This window comes from Tamandua tetradactyla, chromosome 4 (genome assembly GCF_023851605.1).
Source record: "Tamandua tetradactyla isolate mTamTet1 chromosome 4, mTamTet1.pri, whole genome shotgun sequence".
NCBI lineage: Eukaryota > Metazoa > Chordata > Mammalia > Pilosa > Myrmecophagidae > Tamandua > Tamandua tetradactyla.
In genome coordinates, this window is record NC_135330.1 from 18783842 (window position 1) to 18799448 (window position 15607).

The window sequence follows — 15607 nt, forward strand, 5'->3', positions numbered from 1 at the left end:
CTACAACTAATTGTTGCAATGTTTTGAAATTTATTGTATATATGTTACTTTTCACAAATATATATATATATATGTATATATTTCTTCTAGCCTACAGTGTTTTGGAGCAACTAGAAGGAAAAATCCGAAAAAGTTTGGTAATGGATGGTGATGTTGACAGCACATCATTGTGAATGTAATTAATACTACTGAACTGTATTCTTAAAGGCGGTTAAAATGGGAAATTTTATGTCATGTATATGTTACTACAATACATTTTTAATTTAACGAAGTATCATGTCACAAAGACACGGAAGGGCCTTTAAATGCATATTGCTAATTGAAAGAAGCCAGTCTATAAAGGCTGACTACCATATGATTCCAACTAAATGACAATTTGGAAAAGACAGTGAAAAGATCAGTGGTTGCCAGAGGTTCAGAGGGAGGGGGAGGATGAAAAGTGAAGCATAACCAGGAATTTTTAGGGCAGGGAAACTATTCTGTATGATACTGTAACAGTGGGTACATGACATTATGCATTTGTCAATACCTATAGAACTGCACAACACAGAGAATGAACCCTAACATAAACTATGGACTTTAGTCAGTAATAATGATCAGTATTGGTTCATCAGTCATAACAAATGTATCACACTAGTGCAAGATGTTAATAGGGAAAACTGTGAGAGGAAAGGTCTGGGAAGGGGGTTGTGGAGAGGGTGTATATGGCAACTCTTTGTACTTCCTGCACCATTTTTTTACAAACCTAAAACTGCTCTAAAACATAGTCTAGTTTTTTTTTAAATCATATATCTTTATCAAAAGAATTTATTTTCCTCCCATGAATTTGGTAAAATAAAACAATTATAGTACCAAGAGAGAACAGGCAACATAGGTGATCTAAGAGGAATTTTGCCGCCTCTAAAATAGGTTTCAGAATTATCCGTCCAGTCTAGCAGAAGCTCGGAGAGAGAAAACCTAAAACCCAAACAATTATCTCACACCCCAGGCAAGGTGTGAACCAGAAGCGCTGTCAAAAGAACGTTGCTCACCATAGGCCAGTGCATCAGCGTGAGACGCAGGCTCCGTTTCCTAGGGCTTCCTGACTTAATTGGAGCTGCGACCTCTGAGAACATCTGACACAGCAACATCCATGAGTCAATAGGAAAAGCAAATTCCAAAGACAAACATAAACCCTGTAGAGATTGTTGCCATCCTGAATTATATGCTCCCTTTTAATAAGTGCAAATAATTAAGAGCTAGCAATATTTGCCAAGGTCTTATCTATGATTTGTTTTTCCTCAAGAAAGAATCATACCCACAAATTTCAGATAGGGAAATGAAAGAAATCAAATTCTGATCAAGATTGTTGCCTATGGGCTTAAAAAACAAAGAAACCACCCAGAGGATATTTCCCAAATATTCCAGAATGGTTATTTTCTAGATATTTCTACAGTCCCTCGTTATCTGACGAGAATTTCTTTACTTTTCTTCTGCCCACCTCCAGGAAGCCTTCCTAATCCCTAGACTGGGTGAAGTCCCCCTAGTCTGTGTTCCCCCCACATTAATGAAATTTTGAGGGCTTGATTCCTATTTAACTAGTTTGAACCCCCAGTGCCTAGCACAGAGCCTGTCACATAGTAGGAAGTCAATAATGTATTGACCCAAATTATACACTGGACTCATTTTCATCCCAGGACATTTTGCTCTTTCTCATGTCTTAGTTGACAACTCCTACTGACTTATTTCTCCACCCACCCCTGCCCCCTTTACAGCTTTCATTCTGTAGGCCTATATTTGCTTTGGATCAACAGCAAGCAAGCAAAAAAATAGGACAAAAATTTGCATATTCTTGTCCAGATTGTGAGGCTATTACAACCCCCAAAACTACCATCTAACTTTACACCCACTAATACGGCTATAACAAGTGTTGGCAAAGTTGTGGAGGAATTAGAACTGTTGTACATGATTAGTATGAGTGTAAAATGGTGCCAGCACTGCAATAGTTTGACAGCCTGTCAAAAAGTTAAACATAGAATTAACATATGGCCCAGCAGTCCCACAGCTAGGTATATACCCAAACAAACTGAAAACAGTATTCAATCAAAAAACCTGTACATGATTTTCATAGCAGCGCTACAGTTAAAAGGTGGAAATAACCCAAATATCCATCAACTGACGAATGGATAAATAAAATGCTGTATAGCCATATAATAGACTATTATTTGACCATGAAAAGGAATGAAATATTGATACATGCTACAACATTGATGACGCCTGAAAATATAATGCTGAATGAAATGAGCCAGCCACAAAATAATATATATGATTCCATTTAGACGAAAATTTTCAGAACAGGTAAATCTATAGAGAAAGCAAGTAGATCAATGGTTGCTTAGGGCTAAAGGAATAAGAAGATTGGGAGATGATAGCTAAAGAGTAAAGGATGTCTATTTGTGGTGATGAAATGTCCTAAAATTGACTTTGATGATGACCATGAATATCTTTAAATATACTAAAAAACACCAAATTGTATCCTTTAAATGACCATAGTATGTGAACTACATCTCAATAAAGTAGTTAAAAAAAAAAAAAACTACCATGTAGCATGAGGGATTCACTGAGGTGTTGGATGTTCTGTGTCCTGTTGTGGTGGTGGCTACAAGAATCTATGTGTGTGTTAAAGCCCATAGATCTTTACATTCCAAAAAAGTGAATTTTACTATATGCAAATTTTTAAAAAATGCACCACGCATTCAACTGGAATTATAAGCTGGGATCCCCAACCAACTTCATAGAGATCGAGGCAGCTGCTTAAAACTTTCCTGTGCATGTTTGTGCAAAGAGAATACTCTGACCCAAAGAAGCAAGCCTGAACTTAAGTTCCTTGGGCTGCCTTCTGCAGCCAAAATCCAAACAAATACAAAATCATATCAAAGAAATTATCACCCATGTAATCCTGCCTCCACTTTGCACTTAAAGCAAAATTGTTGATTCAGTGGTACAATATTTCATTCCAGATCCCAGAAACCCCTGGTAACTAATCTAAATTCTCTATTTCTCATGTACCAGTCATTGAACTGCCTCTGCAGGAGAAATCAGCAAACTTGAAAAAGGACTTATATGACCCTCAAACTCCAAGTCTTGAAAAGAGTCTCTAAGGCTTGCAAACCTGAGGTTCTGCGGGATGCTGCGAATTCACTTTCAGGAGCTCTGTATGCTGCCTTTGGTTAGGGGCCAGGAGGGTTTCAGAAGAAGCAAGAACAGAAATGGTGGCCGGCAGAGATAAAGAAATTGTGCCCAGTTGTCTGGGGGACTGAGGAAAAGGCAGAAGACACCAGGAACTTCTGCTTCTCTCAAGCTGGAAAAGGTCCTGGAACCAAAGCAAATGCAAGAAATCCTCTTGGGTTCAGGAATGGGGCAGTGGGGGGCATCCTTCCTATAGATGCTCTAGCGACTCACTCAAGAGCCTAGAGAATTTGGGGGCTGTCAGTCACCACAAGCACACACAATGATGCTTGTAAATATTCTCTGTAATTCAGGTCTTTCCACAACACGGTGTTCGGAATGCAGGCAGAAAGGGCACATCCCAGTGGAGTAGTGGGGGAGGCTCACTACTCAGTAGGTTGTATTTTACCAGAAGATGAGTAGGATTAATGCTAGGTAAAGAGACACTACCCTTCTCCCACCCCTACCCAAAATTGGGCCCTTCATGCTAGGATCAATGCTTACTTTTGATTTATAGTCTCTCAGGGAAATTTGTAAAGGCCACCCTGTCCCTAGAAGGAGGCTCTGTTTTCTTCTATTTTCCTGGTCCAGCTACCTATCTTTAAACTACACCACCTCTAGCCCTTAAGCTCCTCATTCTCCACTTGGCCTCTGAGGATGGGCACACAGATGAATTCACCGCCCAACCATCAAGCCCTGTTTTGTAGGCACCCTTTCTTCCATGGCTGTCTCATTGATCGGAATCCACCCCACATACGCATTCACTCCGGAGGCTAATTTGGAAGATCTGACTCCCAGAACTCTGCTTAATATGAATCCTGAGAATTTTTCATATGATCTTATGTAATCAGACAAAAACTTTTCAAGTCCCACTGCAGTATCTTCTGTCTTCCGAACAGTAAGGACAGAATGAGGATGAGAGATACATCAACCAGTCATGCTAACACATTTTTGGGATCTTTCATCTGAACTTCCTTTCAGAGACTGCTTAAAATTCCATCATAGCATCAAGCCCATTACACAGTCCTTTTATAACACAGGAGCCCTCATGTTGGGGGTTGGTCCTAACTAGGCTGAGGCTATGTTCCTGTCCTCTACTGATGGAAGGTGACTGTAGTTGCTTCTCATGGATCTCACATAACTCTTATGTAACTTACTGAATGATCTTAAATACTTCATTTTGCATTACAGGCCTCAGCATCCTCTTCTCTTAAAATGAAAATGAAGGAGTGGGAGGAACAAAGCCAGATCATCATTAACATCCTTCCTGTGATAACCTATCCTGGGTGCTAGGAAAACTTCACATACCATTAATAAAAATACCTGCTGAGCCCTTGCAGTCCCAGGCTTTAGCTCCATCTTCCGTGGTTCTGAGTGAAAACTGAGGAACCTTGTGATAGAGACCACATGCATGTACCTGGAACGTGCAAAGCTACCCAGCATCTAGGGACATAAAGCTCCCTGAGGGCAGAAACCACCTATCAGCTGGAATCAGGTACAGCAACATACAATGAAAAACCCAAAATAGCTAAGGCTTAAACACAAAGAGTTATTCTGCTACAAAAGAGGTCTGTGTAGAGAGAGTTCATGATTGATAAAAAGTCATCAGGGACTAAGGTACCTTCTAATTTTCTGCTCCCGCATCCTCAGGGCATGGCTTCCACACTTAATATCACCTAGTGGTCCAAGATATCTGATGAAGTTTCAGAGAGCACATTCAAATTCCAGACAGCAAAAGAGAGAAAGAGAAGAAGACCAAACTGGGCATACTCCTCTGCTGAATCAGCTTCCTTTAAAGAACTTTTCTGGAGATCCACCCAATGATTACATTTGCATTTCAATAACCAGAATATAATCACGAGGCTACGTATAGGGGCCATGGAAGCTAGGAAATGTAGTTTTTAAGTGGGCGCATTGCTGCCCTCCATGATATAGGCATTCTGTGGGTAGAGACGAAGAGGTGACTGAAGACTGCATAGTCAATTTGCACTGTCAGCCACACCACACTTTGTGTCTTCTGGAGTGCCTTGTACTGCCCCTGGCAGGAGCTCATTAAATGTTGTTGATTGCATCTGATTGTCAGCAGGCAGGTGGTCTGATCTAGAAATGGCTTTACTTTCTGCTTGCATAAACAGGCATCCTCTAGTCTGGTCCTCAGTCCAGGGGCCAGACAAATAGGAAGGGTTTTTCCAGTCTTTGTGAATTCTGAACTGGTCAAAAGTATTGATATTTTATCTTAGAAACAGGAGTTATATGTGAAAATGAAAAGATGTTATTTCAATTTTCGAGACCATCAAGCTTCCCAGTTATATCAAAGATGAAAACTGAATGTGTCATTCTCTGCCCTCACACTCACCCCATGATTCTCCCACCCACAGATTCACACAGACAGATGGAAAGTAATTTCATCTAAAGAAGGGTGCGGTCAAGGGCAGGTACATGGTGTGCCATGTGCTATGGGCCCATTCTCTCCTAAGGGCACGTTCTCATACATTTTTCCCTCAGGAACAGAAAGACAAATTCATGCAATAGCTCTTTCTAATACCAGTTTTTACAAAGAAGGAAAAAGAGATGCAAAGCGGTTTGACTTGCCTAATTCTAGAGGCAGAGATAAGACTAAAATTTGGGCCTCACTTCCAGGCTTCTGCTCTAATCAATAAAAGGCAAACTATTACTGAAGGAAAATCTACCATTAAGAACCAAACACTTGAGCTTCTGAAGCATCTTGAGTTGCTGTCTACACACTGATTTAGCTACCCAGATAAGACTTGATTTTTTATTTCATCTAACACAGTCTATGCCTTGTATAAACACTTTAAATCAATTGTTATTATTATTATTTACTGAACATTTACTCAAGGATCAGCAATGTGGTATGAGGGATACAAAGGGACCATGAGTTATGGCCTTATAATGTTGCTGCACTGTTAAGACATATAACCATGAATTGATGAGGCTAATTTTTAAACAAACATGCCAAAGACATCCATATGAGTGCTGCCTCACCTTTAGTCCACCAATGGTGTCATCACTCAAAATATTTTTAGAATTCATATATGGGAATTACTTTCAATAGATGAACTAGATCACATTAAATGTACTCGATGGCTATTGGGTCTCTTCTGTTTTGTGAGTAGAATTTATTTTGGAGGGAAAACCAAAATCATTCAGAGCCAAGTCTGGTGAAGCAAGTGGGTAGTCGGCCTGGGTTCCTGGGGAACATTCTATCAACTCAGGACTGCCTTCCTCCAGATCTCTTTTGTCCGAATAGACTCATCTTCAGGTGTTCAGGCTGTGGCTCTCCAACTTCAGCATCTATCAGAATCACCTGGAGGGCTTATTAAAATGCTGATTGTTGGGCCCTAGTTTCTGACTCATCAGGTCTGGGGAAGGTCCTGAGGATTTGCATTTCTAACAAGCTCCCAGATGATGCCAGTGTTGCTGGTCTGGGAACCAGACTATGAAAACTACTGTTTAAAGACACTTATTTTTGATTTTCCATTACATACAGCTGCATTTAATCTTGTCTGAAACAGATGGTTCCTGCCCTCAGAGAACTTCCTTCCTGCCTCTCAACAGCACAAAGCAAGCAAGTCCTGCTTGCTTAGTGGCTCTGCACGGTGCAAGTATGTAACTGATCCCCACCACAGAGTGTATCCAGAGCCACAAAGGATGGAGCTAAAGTCTGTGACCGAAAGGGCTCACTAACATTTCTATGATTAGAACTTGAGCCTTGCTCAGCACCCAGGAGAGTCCCAGAAATGTTAGACTTGCAGGGATGTTAATTATCGCCTGGTCTAAATCCCGCCAACCACTCAACCCCATCATTTTAGAGATGAGGAAACCAAAGCCTAGAGATGCAGTGAAATGTCCAAACTACAGGAAAGTTATGTAGGAACCATGAAAATATATTACAGTCACCTTTCATCAGTAGAGCACAGCAGCATGGCCTCACCCATTCAGGACAAAATCCCAACATGAGGTAGGTCTACCATGATATGTAGAGCCCCCAAAGGACAAATAGTGCATAACAGACAGCCTGCTTTCACCCTTTCCATCTTACAGTAACTAGACTGGAAAATTCTAAAAAAAGTCTATCAGTTTGAGATCCATAGTAAAACAAACCCTTACTGTTTTACCAATGTGGTTTTTATTCCTGTCAAAAAGCTATGCCAGGGCAGTGCGAGGATGGCTCAGCAGGCAGAATTCTCACCTGCTATGCCGGAGACCCGGGTTCATTTCCCAGTGCCTGCCCATGTGGGGAAAAAAAAAAAAAGCCATGCCATTATGCTGGACAGAACCAGAATTTTCATTCATCCATTTGACAGAGTGTGCCAGGCTCTGAGACCCACGTCCAGGTCACTCGCATTGCATGGCTATGGGCAAAGCTGGTATCTCCTAAAGCCAGAAGACAGCTGCAGTGATTCTGAAGAAAAGGTGTGAGGGTACACAGGGTGCCCAAGAACATATGATTTTGTCAGAAAAATGAACCACCACCGCTAGTCAACCTGCCTTAATGTCTAAGCCTGGATCTGATTTTCCTGACAACCACAGATGTAGCCAAGCACATTGAAACTGCCCTCGAGAGATGGTAGAATAAGAGAAAGTTAAATCCAATGACAGAATTGGCTGCTAAGCCCTCAGAGTGGCAGATGATTAGCAAAAATCTAATTGTTAAAACCTGGCTGCAGAACACTGAAATATGCTAGGTAGGGGAGGGACTTAAAAGAATGTTGAAAAAAAAAATGACGGAAAAGGGAAAACAGCTACCTTTTGGTTTTGTTTGGTTTTGTTTTTATATTTATCACCATGATCATTTCTTAGAACATCTGCATCAATTCAGAAAAAGCAATAAAAAGAAAACAGAAAAAATTCATACATACCATACCCCTTACCCCTCCCCTTCACCAATCACCAGCATTTCAATCTACTAAATTTATTTTAACATTTGTTTCTCCTATTATTTATTCATTTTTAATCCATATGTTTTACTTGTCCGTCAATAAGGCAGACAAAAGGAGCATCAAACACAAGGCTCTCACAACTACACAGTCACACAGTGACAGCCACATCATCATACAATTATCTTCAAGGAACATGGCCACCGAAGCACAGCTCCACCTTTTCAGGCAGTTTCCTCCAACCTCTCCATGACACCTTAACTAAACAGGTGATATCTATTTAATGCATAAGAATAACCTCCAAGATAACCTCTCGACTCTGTTGGGGATCTCTCAGCCATTGACACTTTATTTTGTCTCATTTCGCTCTTCCCCCTTTTGGTCGAGAAGGTTTTCTCAGTCCCTTGATGCTGAGCTCCAACTCATTCTAGGGTTTCTGTCCCATGTTGCCAGGAAGGTCCACACCCCTGGGAGTCATGTCCCACGTAGAGAGGGGGAGAGCAGTGAGTTTGCTTGCTGTGTCGGCCGAGAGAGAGAGGTCACAGCTGAGCAACAGAAGAGGTTCTCTTGGGGGTGACTCTTAGGCCTAAGAAAAGAGCTAGTTTTAAAAATGTTATAGGAAAAAAAAAAAGACAACAAATGTTATAGGAGCATGAACCATTATTTCTCAATCTTTTTAGACACTACAGAAGGCCTAACTCAACCTGGGCCTACTCAAAGATAAGTGTTGAGAAATAAAGAGCAATGGATTGAAAGCTTCTAAATGTGCTAACGTAGAATGTGCTTTATTTTCTAGCATAATACCTGCCCTTGTTACAAAGCAAAGGGAGGGGCACCATTGTGCAAGACTTCTGTGATGAAATATTCTTTATATTTAAGACATAACACTCTGCTCCATCCCCCCCATGCTGCCTTTGTTTGTAGAAGATGACAGGCATGGGTTAAGTGAAGGTTAACTAGAATTCACATCCTCCTACACTCTTTTGGGTAAACATTCCCTGTGTTTACATACCATCAGAGAAATAATAAAGGAAACCACAAATAGTTGATTTGGTGGCCCCAAATAGCGTCTAGAGCATCAGCACAATATCAATATTTGGTTTCAAACTCTTTTCGATTTGGTACCAACTGATGGAATGGTTAGTGATATTTTAGAAGCTACAGGCAAGAAAGAGGCTGTTATGGAGGATGAGTCAGAGGTGACGGGAAGAAAGGCTAGAAAGTTCAGAGGGGACAGATTGCACTGTTTCTGGAATTAGCTGGGTTTCAGATGCTGGGTTAGGACGGCAGACCTCAGCTGTGTGGCCCCCACACCCTCTCCCATTTGCTCTTCCTCCTGACACTGTCCTGCCATCCACACCCCTGAATGAGTACACCAGTCCCTCCTGAAGGAACTACCATTAGCACCTTTCTCACCTCTTCAAGTTTCATCCCTTTCCACCACCAGGATCATGCTGGAAACTCACCTTCTCTAGGAAGACAACTGTGACTCATCTTACCTACCTGCTGTCCCTCAGCAAACTTTTAGACGGAGTTCTTTGCAGTGGATTGAATTAATTCTTGAATGTGAGCATATCATCTTCAGTTTTGAAAAAAAGCGGGTCTTTCATTTCCTTGACAGCTTTTATTCACCTGGTTCTCATCACTTTCCCAGTTCTTCTGGCTCCTCCCCGTACTTCTTGGGTGCCAGTTGTTTAGGTACCAGGAAAAAGCTGCTCAGCCAGCACATGTTAACTGCCCCTGTGTTAACAGCGGAGCCCATCTCAGAATGCTGCTTTTTCACAGGCTGGGAGAGCCTGTGAAAAAATAGTCCTGAGAAAGTTCTGGATGCGAGCTTTAAAGAACTCACATGAGCAAAAGTGCATGGTTGCTATAGTTACCAGTAATGTGCGGTCTGGTCACCTCCTCCCAACAAGGCACCCCTTCTCTGAGAAGCACAAAGAGGAAACTCTCAGGAGCTCAAACTCAATTCACCCTAGGAGCAGGGAGGTAGTGACTTAGTCACACTGGTCTACTTGTCACAATGCCAACAGCAAAGTTAGGGGTAACCAGGGTCGTGAAGGGAGCACAGAAGAGAAGCCACCTTGTAAACAGTTGTCAAGACTAGAGGGAAATTAGACAGTGAAGTCAGAGCCAAAGTTCCCTGAGGTCTCTGATCTTATTGCTCTGCTTTGTTTCTTTTTGCTCTTGCACATCTGTCCGCGTGGTTCTTATGTGCCTGGCAGTCAAGCCCTTGGCTGCACACAGTGCTGGGGCAGTGGGAAAAGAACTGGGCGGGGACCCAAGCAGGGCAGTCTTCTCTTACTACCTGAGCCTCATCTTTTCCAGCCGCCAGATGGTGATCATGATTGTTAAAAAGCAGCCATTATCCCTGTTAATGAGAATAATAAAACTGAACAATTCATGAGCACTGACAACATATGGAGCACCCCACAAAACACAGATTTACCCAGCATTATCAGGAAACGAAGTTTTCCCCATCAGGGAATTTTCTGGAAAAGTAGGGCTTAACTCTTTAGCTTCTATATTTTTTCAGAAGATATTAACTACTTGGGATGGAAATATATGCCAAATATATAATATGCTTCCTTACCTGGTTAAACATTCTACCAAATACTGCACCCACCTTTTTTTTTTTTTTTTTGCATGTCTTATCACAAGCAGAAGTTATACTGTCACGCAGTGACACAGTGGGGGCAGAGGGGTGTGGGGAGACCAGAAAGCTGAGCAAGGCCATTTTGCATCTACGATCCCTGGATCCCTGGCCCCAGACTTTGTTCATCTTTTTTATCAGCCTGAAAGTTTCTTTTCCTCCATCTCTGCTTGTTGAAATTCTTTCCAAGCCGTAGCTTAAAGATTCCCCATGCCAGTAAACCCCAATCTGAATTCCTCTCTCCATCTTCTATGCTCTCAATCTTGGATCTTTATTGGGCCAGTTCGCCCATTTTGCCTTGATTTAGACTCAGCTACATGTAGGTCTCTCTGCACTTGACAGTAAGCTCCTTAAGCCGGAATCGGGGCTGTATATCCTTGACCTTATATCCCTTATATACTTGCCACTCAAAGGGTGGTTCCCAGAATAGCACATCAGTACCACCTGGGAGCTTATTAGAAATGTAGAATCTCTGGCCCCATCCCCCCATCTCCGGAATGAATCAGATTCTGCATTTTAACCAAATCCTCCATATGCATGGCGACTCATGTGTGCATTAAAAGTGCATATAAACACATGATATATGGGGTCCTTTTCAAATCCCTAGATTTAGAATCTCCAAGGAGTGAATTCTAGAAACCTATTTTTATCTCACCCTATATGTAATTCTATTATGCAACAATACTATTAGAACATACAGCCAGCCCTGTGTGTTGCTCATAGGAGGGACTCAGTAAGTCTTTATTAAGTTGTAGGGAATTCTTTATATTTGCTTTTTATTCTTCACTGTCACAGCAAGCTCAACGGTGTTAGTCCTTTTGTCTAAGCAGATCCAATCCCCATTTCTCATTTTCTAAGATAGTGGTTATAGATCTCTGGCTTTACTAAGCCGAAGAAGCCAGACACAAAAGGCTACATGGTGTATGATTCCATTTACATGAAACATCCAAAATAGGCAAATCCATAGAGAGAAAAGCAGATTAATGGCTGCCAGGCATTGGGGGAAGGGAGGACGAGGAGTGATTGCTAATGAGTGTGGGGTTTCTTTTGGGAGTGATAAAAATGATCTGGAATTAGATAGTAGTGATGGGTAAATACACTAAACTTGCAAATATACTAAAAACCACTGAATTGTACACTTTGTTAAGATGGATTTGATTGTATGTCAGTTATATCTAAAAGAAAAAAGATCTATAGCTTTAAAATCAGACCACCTGAGTTTAAATCCTGACCCTGTTGTGTTGTAGATCCTGGTTGTGTTACCTTGCACAAGTTAACTAACCTCTCTGAGACTCAGCTGCGTTATTTGTAAAGAGGAAAATAAAAAAGTGCCTATGTCATAGATTTATTGTGAGATTAAAATAAGATAATCTTTCTAAAAGTGTACCAGAGAAAATGTTGGACAATCTGCAAATCCACAACTTTTCTTGAACCCACCAGAGAGATGACGCTGAAGGGCAACCAACTAAACCAACAGCTAAGGCACTTCCAAAGAGAGACCCACAGGAGCACTTGATTACCTGGGGCAGATGCTGCTGGACCCAAATAAGAATAATTTAGCTCAATTTTTTTAACCAATTGCTAAAGGCTGAGTGTAGGCTAACCTCGTCTATCATATGAAAACATGTCTGGGCTAGCTTGATGGCAGGTGAGAGACACATGGAGCAGAGCTGAGTCACTCCCATCGCCCCAGCTCAGGCCATCCCAGTTCAGCAGAGTCAGCCCAACCCCAGATATGTGAGCAAGCCTAGCCACTACCAGCACAGCCACCCAGACAACCTCCAGATGTGTGAACAATTAATACTTACTGTTGTATGAACTGAGAGTTCATGGCTGTTTTGCTGCACAGCATCACTGTGGCAACCCATAACTGATAATAGTCTGTGAGATTAGGCTCCCCCAAAACTGTAAAGTTCCATACAAAGGTAAACTACTAAAGCCCAGGGACATGAAAAATACCTACTTCCAAGGATCCCCTGGTCTATTTGATATTAAATCCTGATTTTAAAAAATTTCATTAAGTCCTGACTCAGAGAATCATGAGATCAATGAAAGTTGGAGTGCACAGGACCTTGGAGATGATCCTTTTGTCTGTGAAACCTCTTCGTTTCTCAGCCACATTGATCCTCTTTTGTCTGTACCAACTATTTCCCTCTGGCACTTCTCTGCTCTAACAGTTATAAAACACTTTCCTTCTTAAATCTTGCCCTCTCTCCGGCAGATCCTGTGTGGACAACACCAGGAGGTTGGGTGCAGGTTTATTCTTCTCAAATGGCCACTTCTCTGCTTTGGCATCTGTTGTTTGTACTCTGATCATGCCATGATTTACAATTTTTCCAGATGTCTGCAACACACAGCCACTTTGACAAGTTAAAAGCTGCTAATACTGTATCATTTATCACATTTCCCTGCATATTACATTAATCTTAAAGACCTAGCTTAATGCATACAAGGACTCTCTGAATATAAAAGGGCTAGTCTCACAAAAGCTCACAAAATAAGCATTCTCCTGGGTTTTCGAAGGAATGGAAAGCCACAAGAATAAATTGGAAGAGAAACAAGGCAAGCTGTTTTTTATTTTTTAAAGGAAGGAATTATTTAACCAGATTCAGGGCTCTTTCAGGCACCTCACACGTTGTTACCGCTTAAGAAATGCTTATTTGCATTAACAACAAGGTTAAGCCAAGATGGACTTTTTCTTCCCTAAAAGGAATAAGATGTATTTCTAGGTCCCATTTCTGGGTCCTGAATGGTGTCTTCACCTTAGCAGCTGAAGGAGCTTTTTTTTCTCTAACCTAGAAGAAGGCAGGAGGCAGAGTACCTGTCTAGAAAAGTGACAAATCAGACATGACATACATACAGGCCCATTACTTCTGTCATATTTCTCCTCTTAACTTTTCTTAGCAATTAAGGTTTCCATGAGCCTCCCACTCCTTTTCAAATCCTGCTCGTGAGGCAGTTGTAATTAAATCCTCTTGATTTCCCAATGCTGCTGCTTTGTAAAATAACTTTATCCTAGAAAAGTTGCCTTTCTAAACGTTCTCAAACACCCTTTCCTGGATCAAGCTGTGATGATCAATAAAACCTTTCCTTCCCCCGTATCTAGGTCTAAATTCAGCTCAAGCACTGCCTCCTCCAGGAAGTCCTCCCTAACTACTGAAGCCAGCCTTGGTGCCCTTTGAATGCACTCCCCTAGCCCCCATATGTGCCTGTAACTTAATACATATGACATTGTTTTGTGATCATCTGTGTCCTTATTGTCTCCCACCCTAGCCTGTGAGAAGACAGGACCATGACTCAGTGGGCTTTGCAGCCATGGACCCAGTTGTGCTACTGGTATACCAGAGAAGGAATGCTGGCCAGTGCTTATTCACCGTCACAGAAACTGTTTCCTTTTCCCTGGAAAGTTTCTCCAATGTACTGAGCTTAAATGGAGCACTGTCTTTGCTCCTGCCTTGTCAGCATCACAAATAGAATAGATGCCATAATTTACCTGAGATGAGCTTCATAGGAGCTTCTGAAATCTTCCTATCATCTCTTAAATATCTTTGGGTACCGGGTAAGTGGCCAGATTATACTATGGACTATGATGTGGATGGGTCATGTGGAAACATAAAACTAGGCCTTAGGCCATAAGAATACCCGATCTAGCTGGAGATTTAAATAATGTATATAAAACACTAATGAACATTGCATCACAATGTACTGAGTGCCAGATAAGTTAATAGGCATGAATAGCCAGAGGAGCGATTCAGCCTCGGAGAGAAGAATGTAAAGGGGAGAAAGTTGGAATGGCTGTCAAGGGAGCTTTACAAAAAGAGAATTGAGATAGTAGGATCTCAGCAGAGGGGACAGGAGGGCTGCAGCACCGAGAGGAAGTGCATAAACAAAGGCAGAGGCAGGATCTGCACAGCCTGTTTGGATTGAGAAAGCAATGCGTAGACATGCCCAGCTGGGCTGGAGGGCCCTGTGATTAAGAACAACGTGAAATTAGATTCCAAAGCCAGGCCAAATTATCTTCATTTATCCCCCACCCCACCCCCCCACCCCCAGTAAAGAGAACCACACTCGTCAGTTACCATTAAGAGGCCGCATCAAATCCAGGACCTGAACAGGAAATGTGCACTTAGCAGGGAATGTGCGGTGTTACCAGAGCCCAGCCACCACCAATTACTCTTCACAAAAACCTCCTTAACTCTCCCTTAACCAAAGCCTGCTTCTCGAATCCGTGTTTCATCTCTGTCAGCCAGTCAGTATAAAATTGATCACCCCCAATGTGCCAATCTCCGTGCCAAACTCCCTAAAACACTCAAAAATGAGGAAATAGAGTTCCTAACATCAAGGCATGGGTTTCCCTCTTATTTTCCTCCTTCCAGATGTCTCTGCTCTTCTACTGTTTCTTCAGGGCAGCATTCTTTTCCGAGTTCATCAAACTCGAGCCCTTTGGCAGCCCCTCCTTGCTAAACACATCTCAATCACCTGAGTAGACTGAAGAAGAGAGGAAAGAAGAAAGTTTGGTAAATACTGTAACCTTGTGGGTGAAATGGTTAAATTTAGAGAGCCTTCCTTAAAATGTCAGCTTTTCACCTATTCTGTCCTTGGTGGCTAAGAATTGGCTCTAAATGTTAAAATAAATTTAGTAGATTGAACTGCTAATCATCAATGAAAGGGATTGGTAAGGGGTATAGAAAAAAATAGGGGAAACAAAGGCTAAAATATGTTGGGTAGATGGAAATCCTAGCAGTCAATGAGAGGGAGGGGTAAGGGGTATGGTATGTATGAGTTTTTTTTTTTTTCTTTTTATTTCTTTTTCTGGAGTGATGTAAATGTTCTAAGAAATGATCAT

At 41.7% G+C, this 15607-nt stretch overlaps 1 long non-coding RNA gene across 6 annotated transcripts in view; it reads right to left on the reverse strand.

Annotated features, from left to right (window-relative positions):
- The window catches only part of LOC143680266 (uncharacterized), an 85223-nt gene that overhangs the window by 41239 nt on the left and 28377 nt on the right, over positions 1 to 15607 (reverse strand). For 5 of the 6 annotated variants that reach the window (XR_013174043.1, XR_013174044.1, XR_013174047.1 and 2 more), the window contains exons 2-4: positions 10417 to 10479; positions 9989 to 10083; positions 9612 to 9848 (exon numbers count right to left, since the gene is read on the reverse strand). This is a non-coding gene — a long non-coding RNA (uncharacterized LOC143680266). Of the gene's footprint in view, positions 1 to 8103; positions 8707 to 9611; positions 9849 to 9988; positions 10084 to 10416; positions 10480 to 15607 lie in introns of those variants that run through there. The other variant, XR_013174048.1, reaches the window with a different exon arrangement.